This window comes from Vulpes lagopus, chromosome 18 (assembly GCF_018345385.1).
Source record: "Vulpes lagopus strain Blue_001 chromosome 18, ASM1834538v1, whole genome shotgun sequence".
NCBI lineage: Eukaryota > Metazoa > Chordata > Mammalia > Carnivora > Canidae > Vulpes > Vulpes lagopus.
In genome coordinates, this window is record NC_054841.1 from 21,507,058 (window position 1) to 21,521,702 (window position 14,645).

Below are 14,645 nucleotides of genomic sequence, written 5' to 3' on the forward strand. Positions count from 1 at the left end.
CCCAAAGATGCAAAACCAGCAGAACTGAAAACACAATGGACACTTCCCGACTTCTGGTCCAGAGCTCTGTCTGCCCCACTGTTAGGTCCTCAGTCTGCCTTTGACACTGCAGTCCATGGAGGAGTTCTTAACAGTGCCCTTCCGTTAAATTGGAATAAAATCGGGGCACTACTGAAATGGCCTTCAGAGCTAAGGAGAAACAGCACTGCACCAGGGCTCAAACAGCTCAAATTACTACTGGTACAGCTCTGGGCATGTCATTAACCTCTCTAAACCTTTGTTTCCTCATCTGCAAATAGCAAATGGAAATTATAACCCTTTTCCTTGTGAACTTCAAAGGATGCTTCTCTGTGTGTGTATATTTACCATTCTTTTTCCAGCCTTACTGAGATATAATTGACATATAACTCTGTGTACATATGTCACTGTGTACATATAACAATGTATTTGATTCATGTATATATTGCAAAATGATTACACATAAGTTAGTTAACACTTCCATCACCTCTCATAATTACTTTTTTTTTTTTTTTCGGTGATGAGAACATTTAAGATCTACTCCCTTAGCAACTTTCAAGTATACAATACACTTGCTAACTATAGTCACTCTGCTATATGATGGATTCCCAGAACTTATCCATAACTGGAAGTTTGTACTAAAAGGTTGCAAACTTGAGTGAAAGAACGCTAAATAAACAAGAGGTGCCTGGGTGGCTCAGTAAGTTAGGCGTCTTGCCTTCAGCTCAGGGCATGATCCCAGGGTCTTGGGATTGAGCCTCCACATCAGGCTTCCTGTTCAATGGGAGTCTGCTTCTCTCTCTTCCTCTGCCCCTCCCTCTGCTGGTGCAAGTGCAAGCACTCTCTCCCTCTCTCTCTAATAAATAAAATATTTATAAAAAAAAAGAATGCTAAATGATTACAGTACCAAACAAATATAAAAGATTATTACTATAAGGTAATCCACATGATTCTGTCTCCCTCAACACATTTGTGCTAGGCTCAATGAGCTTTTCTTTTTATATTATAATAACCACACACACAAATAGTGTGCTAGGTGCGATATGGTTTATTAAGACCAACAGAAGAGAATGCCACATTTGCTGCCAGCCTGCTAAGTTGTTTCGTGGTTATAAGAGACAAATTTCTACTATACACATTACATATCTCACCTTTTGACTTATAACCCACAATGCTACTGAGTTCCACTATTCCAGTGGTGCAAAGTCACTCCTCACTCCTCTCTATATTCACATACCCTGCTGGTTCCACATACCAGGTGCGCCAGTAAGTCTAAGCATATGACATTGCTTAGAAAACTCACATTAGACAATTTGGTTTGTAGGCTACCACCTGCTATTTTTCACTCTGTTCCTAGCCTCCATAAGATAGATTACAATTTCCTATGATAACACTCTACTTGCATAAATACAAAAATTAGAAGAACCTATTGTCATCATCACTGGTCTGCACTTAGAAAAACAGAAGAAAAAGAAGAAAGAAATCAACAGGCCAGTTACCATGGACCACAAGAAAAAGGAGGTTGTGGTGTTCATGCAAGAAAGGAAGGAAAGGTAGCTTGATCCTAAAGGAGGGCAGGCTTCAAACCAGAAATCTGTAGCTCCCCAGCAGGTAAGAACTTTAGCCCCCAGGGAGCACTAATTCTTTCAGGCTCATAAAATGAGCCCTGCTGCGATTCTGATTAGCGTTGAGCCTGCTGCAGCAGTCAAATCAAAGCATGAGTTCCACAGTTCTCCACGGAAAGGAGATTTCTGGATTGTTTATCTCTGAGGGCAGACAGAAAAGCCAGTGGACCACAATTAAAAGGAGAAAGCTAAATACCGCCACACTTAAGAAAATGCAAAACTGAAAGAACATTGTCAGTGTCTCTTTGGAATACATCTTCCAATCTTGCGTCTTCCAAACTACTATTAAAAAACAAACATTTCAGAGCTAGGGGAGGAGTTTCACTTTTACCTCTAATAATTTCCACTGAAAAAGCACTTTCCTTCTGCAGAACTTAAAGCACCTCTCTTAATCTTCACCACACCTCTGGGGAAGAAAAGTAGGTTAACAGTTTTATTTTCTAAGCAGGGAGGCGGGATGCCTGAGATCCCTTAATAAACTCTTGCAAAGACAGTCTTGTCCATTCTCAAAGGTGAACCCGAACTCTCGGAAGTTTGCTAATCCAGGTCTTAATTCCAGCACTCTAACTAAGACAGGTTCAAGGGACTTTCAGTCAGGAACCTATACCCATAAATATAAGTCATGTAAGACCTCAGTAAAGTTAAAATGATAGTTGTTAAACCATTAGTTCAACAAATAATGTATTAAAGAAATGTAAGGCTTGAAGGGTCTTCAGGTAATAAAGTGGCCCATGGTAGTCCCAGGCTTCCATTTGGGTCTTGTCTAAATGGTGACACGGGCACAGACAGGGCCAGGATGGATTCTTGAGAAAAGAACAGATTTGTTAATCTTTAGGAAAAGTCTGAGCACAACATCCGTAAGAGGGGAAACTGGTTCACGAACTGTTTTCTACACCTCCCTTCTCTGTTACACAGGGCATTCAGCTGGAGTTCCTCTCATAACAACTCTCCAGCAGAGCAAAGCCAAAGCCACTAGGGTCCTCTGCCATGGTTGCTTCAGCAACATTATCAGCTCCTGCCTCCAACAGATAGGTAAACTGTTTAGAGGCCCCAAGATATTTTGTTTCAGCAATTTTTTTCTCCCAAGGCAGGATTTTAAGAATTGTTGTTCTTTTCAACAAGGGTTGTCTCTTTTTTAGATACTAACACTCCCAAAGAAGTTTCTACTCATTTCTGAATCTGACCACTCTGAAGGATAAAGGTTAGGATTCATTTCTTTAACAAATACTTACTAAATGCCAACTATGTATAAGGCCTATGCTGGTGACTGGGGACGTAAATGTGAATAAGACAAATGCTACCTTCCTATCAAGGGGCTTAATGGTCTAGGACATAGTTGCCCAATCCAAATGAAATGGAAATCACAGATGTAATCTTAAATTTCTTAGGGGCCACATTTTAAAAAGTAAAAAGCAGGTGAAGTTAATTTTAATGTTTTAATCTAATATATTTAAAATATTATCATTTTAAGATGTAATCAATATTTTAGAATTACTAATGTGATATTTTACATTTTTTTTTCATACTCAATAAGCTTCTAGAGTTTGGTAGACTACATTCAGAGTGTATCTCAACCCAGACTCAGCTCCATTTCATGTCCCAACAGCCATATACTGCTAGCGGCTATCATATTGGCTACCACAGGTCTAGAGGATTTTCATCTGAGGACTTCCTGTTCCCTGATAAAGCAAAATGGAACCATCTTTCCAACAACATTGTATAAAATATGGACTCAGAAAGCTTAAGTACTGTTTGTGAAAGGTCCCCACAAAAAAAAAATCATGAAGCTAACAATATCCTCACCTGGAAATAAATGTCTACATTATATTTACCAATATTTGCTACTGAGAGAGTGATCAGTTACACAAAACAAAGCAAGAATACATAAATGGAGAAGAATCTCAGAGCTGTCAAACCAATTCCACTATAGAAGAGCCAAAGAGCTCTGGATTCAGGAAAGGAATATAACACTCTTAGCCTGTCAGAGAGGTCAACAGCTCACACAGGAGCTCTCCTTGTATCTTACAAAACCAATCCCATGAGGATTAAGCCATTCTTACCAGTCACCTTTGGAGATTAATTTGTTTTGGTATCTGAAAGGTGTTTGGAATCCCTCAAGATGAAGGAATGACAAAAGAAACTGTTCCTCATAAAGTCATTTCTTTGTCTCTGCTGCCCACAGACTAGAGAAAAAATGATTAACTCTTAACTTCTGATGTTCCAGAACATCAGCCTTTAAGGATTTAAAAAATCTTCTACATTCCCTGCCTTACTCCCAATAGGCAGTGAGCAGTATAAATGTTAAGTATTTGCCACCGTCCAACCACGCAGTTGGTAGCCTTTCTAGGTTACATAAAAGATTTCCACTTGTTCAAAGCTTATAGTAAGCTTCAAGATTATATATATAAGATGCTTTTACTTTCCAAAAGTCTTGAAGCCTATATTATGTGTGTACGTGTGATGGATGATATATATATATACATCCCCCTGGAAACAGATATCAAGACATCACCACAAAAGCTTGGAAAGAGTTAAAAAATTAAATAAGTAATCTGCCTAGGATACTCCCTGCGTACCCAGACAATATCCAACCTAAGCTGTAGGTTTCATTTTTCCCTCTCTCCCTCTCTATTTTTTTTTTTTTAATTAAAAAGCAGTGAGAAGCTGTAGCTATAATGAGGAGCTGTGGGAAAATGCAGTTATATTGGGCTCAAAGTAATGTACCATAGGAAGACGCTACATCACCAGAACGAATCCTAAATTAAAACTCCACTATGAAACCAACTCCATTTCCTCTGAGCATGCAATCTATATTATCACATTTATGGTCTTGTCTCGACCTCAATTAGACTTGGGGGTAGGGGTGGGAGAAAGGGGCCTTCTATAATAAGCAATAATAGCATCATTATGATAAATTATGAAAACACACAGCACAATTATTAATGTGAAAGCACATCTATACCAGGATATAACAGTGAAGATGTGTATGGGGAGGGGGGGTGTCTACATAAGTTCAGTATTCCAAGTTACCGGCTTAGGAAGGTAGTGATTTTTATAAAATGTACTTTTATGTTATTGGAAGAAAAAATATATTCAATTCTATTAAAAGATGGAAAAAGTCAAAGGAAATCTTCTATAACCTAATAATAAACCAGGAATGTTCCATCTAGTACCAAGAAGCTTCAGAACTTCAAAAAAGGGCCTTCCAAAGGAGCATAAAGTATTATTTCCTAAATATCAAACAAGGGGGAAGACTTAGAAATTTGAGCTCAAAGGGATAATCTAATTTATACCTCTCTTTATAGACAGGGAAATCTAAGCCTAGTGGCTCTAAGCAATTTGCTTGTGATGGACAGTAATTCAAGGCTTCTAATTCCCAATATAGTGCTTTTCCTTTCCTACTTTGCAATACTCACTAGTCCTTGCTAACCTATTTGCAATTGGTGATATCCTATATGGAGAATGAGTTTTGGAGTCAAATTTTCCTAAATTCAAATCCTAGTGCCTCTAGTTAGTTAGCAGTCCTATAAAGTAACTTACCCCCTCTAAGTTTGAATTTTCTCAATCTATACGCTAGGAACAATAACCACTTTCATACACTTACCTATATATGTATATACATACATGTAAGCACAAAAAGGCCAATGTTTCTGAAGTGCCCAGAGGAGTCTGGCTCATAGAAGACAATACATGTAGCTTCCCACCTACTTTTGACACACCTGATTTAAAAAAATCAAAGAACCTAAGTTTGGAAAGGGTGTTGACCATTAACAGGTTTTAAAGGAGGATTTTTTTTAATGTCAAAATATGACAGACTCCATCCCTTGCTGTACCTCTTAATGTCCAATGATTAAGAACACAATGACAACAAATACTATCTCTTTGGTAATACTTTCCTTGAATTTGTTTATAACTCCTACATTTATGAGAGAGAGAGAGAGAGATGGATTAGTTTTGAGAGAGATTTTGAGACTGAGATTCATTCTACAGAGAATGCCTGTGTACGTCTGTCTGGATTCACAACCTCCTGTACTAATTCTGAAGCACTAGAGACATCTAGACTAGGAAGCCTTGATCTAAACCAATCACCTATCTGAGGTTTGAATGCTCTTTAAAACATCTCCACTGGGTATAGGCTGGGGCTTTCCTAACACTTCCAGTAACCAGAAACTTACCCCCTCCCTAAATCATGCCCTTCCCATCTTGGGATCACTCAAAGAGTTTGTTAAATTGAGGAGAAACCTTCCAACTTACAACTTTCTTCCTTGGTCCCTAATCTTTCCCTTTAAAGCAATATAAACACGATTAGTCTCCTGTTGTATTTTTTTTTAAAAGATGTTATTTAATTATTCATGAGAGACACAGAAGGAGAGGCAGAGACATAGGCAGAGGGAGAAGCAGGCTCCCTGTGGGGAGCCTGATGCCAGACTTGACCCCAGACCCCGGGATCACACCCTGAGCCAAACACAGGCGCTCAACCACTGAGCCACCTAGGCGTCCCTCACTCTCATATTTTAAAAAAAATCCTTGAGATTATTTCAAGACAGTAATCCTATTTCTTTCTTTCTCTATCATTGCCTTTTCTTTTTCAGAATAAACACTTTCAATATGGGGGGAGGAGTGCATGCAATGCATGGGAGAAAAGTAGGTATACAAATAATTAAATTCCTTCCTGCCATTAGGTTTCATAATTTTAAAGGTTTCTGATACCTCTTAAGGTAATTAGACATATGGAATGTCACAAATCCAGACTGTGGATGGATTGGTATAACCAATTTGAAATGCTCAGAAATCATCTGCTGTTAACCTCGCCTGATTACATTTTGTCAGAATAAAAGGGAGTTTTCAAACATTCATTTTTACCAGATGGTAGTGAGTGGCCTGACCCAGAAGTTACAGATGAGCTGCAGTAATGAGTTTTCCCTTGCCTTTGCTGGCTGCACATTCGCTGGTGACATTTTACAACTAGGACTTCTGGCTCAATCAATATTTGCAGGCATGAAACCTGCCAAAGTTAACATCAGGGCTCCCTTGCAAATTTGCTTAAGGCACCAGAACTGAAAAAGCTCACAATCTCTAATGCTGCAACTACCATTAGCCAAAGTTCATAATCAGGGATCAAAGCCATCAGAGACAGACCTCAAAAGGTTGTTGTGATGACTAAAACATCTTACAAAGGAGCCCTATGTAAACTATAAAATGATACATTAACAAAGGATTATTGTATCATATTTTTAAGAAATATCTGAGAAATATTCCAGGTATTCAAATACAATTACATATTATATGTTTACAAACTTAAATCTTAATAAAAAATCAATTAAAAAAATCAATGAATCATGTCAATTTACTACGATTTTTTCTGGAAGAAAAACCAAGTACCAAAAACTCAAAATCTCAAAGAAAAGTTATTGTAAATGTGAAACAGAACTCTCATTTACTTAATTCCCAATTAAAAAAAATAAGTATTGAGAACACAATAATTACAGGAGAACATCAGTTTTAACAGTGCCCACAAGGAGGGGGGAAAAATCAATGTATCAAAAATTAAAATCACCAACACTCCCACTTAAAATCTGTAATCTGACTGGCTGACAAGTAACATGGATGTGATCTATGATTTAAATCAGCAATCATGAAGACTCTACTTAATGAATTATTCCTACCAAAAATTCTTACTTCTTGTTAAAGCCTGAATATATATTCCTCTCACCTCCAAAGGGTGTGTGGATTTCTTTTTTAAAAGTACAAACTATACTTTAGCATCCATGATTTACTTTGACATCTTCTCTGATTAATTCTGCAGCTGCATCAGAAAGCTGAATGTTGATTCAGTTTCTTTATTTATCAAGGCTAACAGAGGCAGATACTTGTAAAATCGTTGAAAGGTAAACTACCTCCATTTTAGCAGACTTATTATGAATGTTTTGTCAGTTACACCAGAACTATCATCATTCATTCATTCACTCAGGAAGTGTTTACTAAGCTAATAGAACCTGAACACCACTCCATTAGGTGCTAGAGGAAATACCAGACATCAATCCAACAACAATAACAACAGAATCGCACTGATCTGAAAGTACCATAGTACAAAACAAAAAGCAACAAACCAATAATCAGAAAAATCTAGGTTCCTGTGAATCACTTAAGAGTCACATGACCTTAGATAAGTCATTTGACTTATCAGTGCAGCATTTATAAAATGCTCTGCTCTTGTTCTACCTTATAGGATTGTTTTAGTAAGATAAGGGAGAATAAGATTAAATAAGATAAAGATATAGCATTTTGAAAAGAAAACAGAACCTAAGATTCAATTTCTCTTAATGATTGCTAATGCAAGATCCTATATATACAATAGACTTTTAGAATCACTTAAAACCAACTTTTGACAAGGAGTATCATCACGATTGTGATCACAAAAGAAAAAATACTGAGCAGCCCCTAGGCATAAAAAAAAAGGATCCAATGTCCCTAGAAATCAGAAAAATGCACATAGGGATGCCTGGGTGGCTCAGTGGTTGAGTGACTGCCTTCAGCTCAGGGCATGGTCCTGGAGTCCAGGGATCGAGTCCCACATTTGGCTCCCAACCTCTAAGAGCCTGCTTCTCCCTCTGCCTATGTCTCTGCCTCTCTCTCTGTGTGTGTCTCTCATGAATAAATAAATAAAATCTTTTTTTAAAAAATGCACATAAAAAACATAAGATATTAGATTGGAAAAAAATGAAAAAATTAAAATCTAATCATATGTTGGTGAAGATGTGGAGAAATAGGAACTGTTAAAACTTGCTGATAGGAGTGTAAATGAGTACAAAACTAATTGGTGATACCTAATAACACTGAAAATGCATACATTCTGCGTACCCCAGAAATTTTACTCCCAGGTATGTGTATGTGTATATATATATATATATATATATACATACACACACATTACAGAAACCGTCAGACATATGCATAAAGATACTTAAAGAATGTTCACTGGAACATATTTGTAATAAGAAAAAAAATTTCGGGATGCCTGGGTGGCTCAGCGGTTGAGCGTCTGCCTTCGGCTCAGGGTGTGATCCTGGAGTCCCAGGATCGAGTCCCACATAGGGCTCCCTGCATGGAGTCTGCTTCTCCTTCTGCCTGTGTCTCTGCCTCTCTCTCTCTCTCTGTTTCTCATGAATAAATAAATAAAATCTTAAAAAAAAAAGAAAAAAATTTCAATTATCACTGGTTGTACACATAAGTAGTAATAATAAAAAAGTGTGTGGGAACAATAATCACCAAATTCAAGATGGTAACTGCTTCTAAAAAGTGTAATAAAGAAACTGGATTAGGGAGGGGCATACAAGGGACTTCAACTGTATTTAAAAATTTTTATTTCTTAAAATAAAAGATCTGAAGTAAATTTTGCAAAATGGTATGGTTATGCACACACTCAGAGGGAGAAATGGGGGACCACCAGAAGCAAGCAGGGAATCATGCAGAACAAGTCGTACCCCACTGGTTGCAGTTCCCTTATGTTGTTGCAGCTCACTAAGGTTCAGGGTTTATAACACAGATTGGGTACCTTTATCTCAACAAGATCTTTCACAAAGTTACTCAAGAAGGCAGAGAAATGTGGATGAATGGTAGCACAGACAGGCAGAACCCTAACTGGTTGAACCAAAAGAGTATAAGCACTACGGAGTCCTTTGTTTAAATTCAAAATGGCAAATATATAAAGTCCCTGCCTGGGGAAAAGTGACTTAAAAACAATTTAGTCAGAAAAGAGCTGATGGCTTCAGTAAATCTCCAATTCAATGAATCAACAGGATGACCAACTTTAAATATTTTTAAAGCTAATGCATATTAAGGTCATACTATTAGAAGCATAACATCCAATTTGGCTACAGTTCCACAGCACTGAATTAGCGACCACACTTGAAAAAGAAGGATTAAATCTAGATAATTCAAGAGCAGTACAGGGTCCAGAAACCCTGCTATCGGAAAAGCCAGTAACATATTCAAAGATTCAGAGAGGGACCCAAGAGTCACCTTGGGCTATTTAAACAATGCCTTGCAACAGGGTGAATACATACAGTGCTACTATGAACAGCAGATCACTTTCCTTTCTTCCTTCAAACTAGGGAAATGCTACTCAGCCTTTCTAAGAGTCTTCCCAAAACTCCAGTAAGACCTCTGAGCTTCCTCAGCAGTGCATCATATCATACCTTTATCGACACATATTGCATGCATTAATAAATCGCCATCTCCTCTACTAATTCATAAGCTGGGTTCTCAAGAGCAGGAACCATGGGATTGGACCCTTGCTGCTAACACCCAACATCAGAGCAGGCACTCAACCCATGTTGATAAGTCAGTGAGAGAGTGGGGAGAGGACAACTAAACCAGTAACTCCCCAAGAATCATAACTTACTATTAGCAAACATTATAAGGTACACATATTCTCAGAGGTCCTTGGGTCATTAGGGTGACTGCAGCCAGGCAAGATTCATTCACACCTACATAGCTGATTATTTTATGCCAACCTAGGTTATATTTTATGTACCACTTAGTTAATTCTCTAATGGTACCAAGTGATAGAAAGGGTAAGAATAGTAAAACTCAGGTTCAGACAAAGAATATCAGTACAACCTCATAATTTACCGATGAATAAACTAAGATTCAAGGAAGTGACACGACTTGAGCCTAAAGCTATAGACAGAACTAGGTCTGAAATCTTTTGCTTTTGCAGGAGCAGTACACACAACCTCCGGATCCTTTTCCTTAGTCACAACCTCAGAAACTATCGTGGTAAAGGCATAATTTTCATCATCTCTCCCTGCTGCCATTATCTTTCAACTAACATTAAAATCTCTTCTGCTACTTTTCTGTCCACGGCTTTAACCAGGAAAGCTCTTTTCTGTCCCTGTTCTTTGCCCATTTGTAAAAGCTTTGTGCCATCTGTCTATATGGAGATTTCTGTAAGACCTTCCTCTCCTCCCACAGACCATTTGGGGAACCCACCCAGTCCACTCTGAATCCTTAAACATTAAATAACAAATTAATATGGCGACACTATTTTTTTACAAAGATTTTATTTATTTATTCATGAGAGACACAATGAGAGAGAGGCAGAGACATAGGCAGAGAGAGAAGCCGGCTCCATGCAGGGAGCCTGATGTGGGATTCGATCCCAGGTCTCCAGGATCATGCCCTGGGCCAAAGGCAGGCGCTAAACCACTGAGCCACCCAGGCATCCCATGGCAACACTATTTTAAATTATAGTTTTAAACCAAAGCTCAGATACAATAAATTCACAACTATTATTTCAGGTGACACAAAGGTTAGATACTTTGTAAGTGCTTGTCACAGAGGTGGGGAAGAGGTAGAGTATTCATTCAGCAACCAGCAGACCCACAGAGTGGTTTTGCACGTAATATGGCACACCTGTTACATGTAATTATGCTGACAGAAGATTCCAGCCAGTGGAGTATTGCCTCTAGCAATGGGCAATTTCATTAAGACTATAGTGGGGCAAGGAAATCTTTAATTGCTTTTTCTGTAAGTTGTCTCTGAGGTCATTGCCAAGACTTAAAACTTCATTCATCTTTCAAATGGAAAGAGTGGATAGGGAGAAAGAATGTACACTTGCAGAAAGACAGATAGGAAAGAAAAAAGTGAAGATGTTTTGAGAAAATGGGAAGGAGAGGTAAGAATAACCTGGCACTGAATTAGTGAGAACCAAATCGTAAGTAAGAAATAAATAATTTTATTCACTTACATAATCCAGATTTTTCACAGTTGCTCATTAAGTTCTTAATGGTTCTGACACAGTTTTGATCTCAGGAGCCTAGGACATGAGCTTTCGGCCTTACCTGTTTTAAAAGTTAAAACTTATCCACATAAGTCTGTTACACAATAGCTCACACATTTATTTCAAGAAGACAGAACCCACATGAAGCTTTACCCTGAGTATCCTGTTAGAGTATTTTTCAACATTATGGGTAATATTTTAAAGTCTGAAAACATAGCATGATTATATAATATACTTTCTAGTACCGATTTACCTCTTTCAGCTTGAATGAAGTATTTGGTGTTATGGCCTCAATACATGCCTGTTGATGAGTCCATCAAAAACAATGAAAAGAGATGCTTTCATGTCTACTTTTGTCTAAGATGCACTTTATTTTCCTCAACTCAAAGGTTTAACTATTTCTAGAAGCTTTACAAACCGCTGAAGTTAGTAAAACACCTCCATTGCCAATAAAGACAAGTACAGGGAATGAGTTATTCTTAGAGTCAAAAATGCTTCCTCCACCTAGAGCACAGAGAGATCAGTGACCACCTGGCCACATGGAATATGATCCATAGGAATTCTCTGGGAGCCTGGCTAAATGCCTCTTGCCACATACAAATTTCCCCTGCAAGCTCTATCCTCACCACAACTCTCTTGCAAGGAGGCTATAAAACTGACTTTAAAGTGATTTTAAACTAATAACTGTTCACTTCAAGAACATTTTAGGACACTCAATTTTCTAGCAGTAGCATCTAGTAGACCAGATAAGGCAAAACACATATTTTGCTGGACAGGAAGGGATTCTACCAAGAATGAAGATAATGAAATGACTGTCTTATACAGAAACATAAATAAAAGAATAAAATAATGTGAACCATCTCTCCCCCTTTTTAAAGTTTTCTTTGAAGCTTGGCAGGCTTATGGTATCAAAATACCTTAAGAATTGGCTGCCTTAGAAAAAGGTATCTTAAAACAGTGCAAAGGCAACTGTTTTTTTTTTGCACAATGCGAAGATATTATTACACGGTATAGTAGCTTTACTTTCTGAAAAAGGAAAGGAAAGTGAATTTTCATAAGCAAGTTTCTTCTGTGGGTGAATCTCGAGTCAGTTACAACCAACTCAGAGAGAGCCATCAAGGCAAACTACCCATTAGCTGTCAATTTAGAATGACTCCAGAAAGCCAGTCCCAGAGCTCCACTGATATCTTCTCAACAACTTCTTAATCTTGTTTATAACACCTGTGTTAAAGCAGCCTGACATCAATCCAACTCGCCCCAGACCGAAATTACTTAGAAGCTTGAGAATCCCTGCAAACATACCAAAAAACAGAGAGAGACACTGGCTGAAAAACCCTGCACACAAGGGAATTCGGTCACGTCCTTTAAACAAAGCTGCATAAGTAAGCCAGGCTGGGCCTCCACAGGCAGCGTCATACATAAATCTCACAAAGGGCTTCACAGGAGGCACCAAGGTAAGAGAATCTTAGGGTTTAAACCATAAAGATTTCCTCCACAGCTTCCTTGCCAAGTGATTATTATATACCAGGACCATAACATCTCATTATCTTTTTACTCCTTACACAGCCCTGCTAGGTAGGGAATACACATTCCGTTTTTTCAAGTGAAAAACTAAGGCACAAGTGGCTTGCTAGGCGATTTGCCTAAGGTCAAACAGCCAGAAAACAGAGGGGCCAGGATTGAAACCCTCGGTCCACTGCATCATACTACCACCATGTGATTGGGAAATCATCCTGCCTTAACTGGTTTCTGTGCCTACTACATATCTATTTCCCGAGGCTACTTAGGTGAACTTTTAGCAGCTCTACTACTTTCTGTTTTAGAAACCAATGTGTGTCCCTGCCCTGCACAAAACATAAAGCAAATAAGAAACTGATGCTAAACTGGTCCCACTAAAAGGGGAACATGGTGCAGTGAGAAGAAAACAGACTACAGTAGTCAGACATCCAAGTCTGTTACTAGAGTGTATCCTGAACAAATCACCATCTCATCCTGGAAAAAGCCCTCCTAGTGAGGAAGCACCTAACTCAGAAAAAGTACTTAATAAATGTTAAATTAAGAAAAAAAAAAATCAAATGAAAATGGGTATGCCAGATGCAACCAACATGAAATAAAAACTAATATTGTTTGTATTATCTCTTCTCTTTCCCTATAGGGTTGGGTAAAGAGAATACAGCAATTATGGCTCACAGTAGACTTGCAGCAAATCTTTGGCAAATAAATGGATCAATCAATCTGTTGTTTTGGAGTCAGAGACAACTCCAGTCTATAAAAAAAAAAAAAAAAAGCCTGCCAACTCTCAGGTTACTACAGTATTAGAATCAAGTTTTTATGAAGATCATCTATTGTTTTGTTTAAGGCAATTATCAGGTCACTGTCACAAACATATCTTAATCTACTCTCCATCAAGAAAGAAGAGGCAAGAAGGAGAAGGCAACTGTGGAGGTGCTAAGTGTCAACACAAAAAGATATCTAGAAGAGAACTAAATTCGGCCACTGCTTTGTTCATTTCCTTTCTCCTTATTCATTTCCCTTATTCTTTCCTTTCTTCAGTCGAGACATTTATTGAGCATTTACAACATAGCATGCACTGATATCACTGTCCTTGAGGAACTCAAAGTCCAATGAGAAGAAAGACACATAATCAAGTAATTTCAATACTGAATTGTTGGGAAAGGCAGTCCATGCATGTAGTATTTCCAACCCCACCCAGCGCTTAGGAATGGACCTCAGGCCTGGACCACTTCCTTACCAAGAGGTAAGGAACCCATCCATACAGTTTGTGCCAGGCTTATCTTGTGTGGCAGTATCTGTCTCTGCTTCATGCTCAACGAGTATCCTTTGCTCTGCTTAAGCATGTACATCAGTGCTCCTCAGGCACAACACTAGCTTTCAGGTCAGGGCCCTTCTACTGCAAGAGAGAGGGCTCCACATAGGCCACTGCCCTGCAACAGCTTCAGAGAAAGTGGGAGGGCCCTACTAGCCACAAGGGACTAACACACATCCCAGGAGCTGATCTTGCTTTGGCTCTCCTCTGTGTGAGCAAAGCATCATTCCATCCAGTACTTCACTGTGTGGTGTTTTCACTGGCAACTCCAATACCAAGATGCAATAGGCAGAAGTGTTTGGAGTCCTCCCCTAAGACAGGTGACTGACAGGAGTGTTCCGCTCCCCTGGGTTTGATAACCAGTGCATGGTGTTCTGCTGAACAAGAATGA

At 38.6% G+C, this 14,645-nt stretch overlaps 1 protein-coding gene across 1 annotated transcript in view; it reads right to left on the reverse strand.

Moving 5' to 3' along the window:
• The window catches only part of CTNNBL1 (catenin beta like 1), a 160,877-nt gene that overhangs the window by 131,972 nt on the left and 14,260 nt on the right, over positions 1–14,645 (reverse strand). The window lies entirely within an intron of this gene.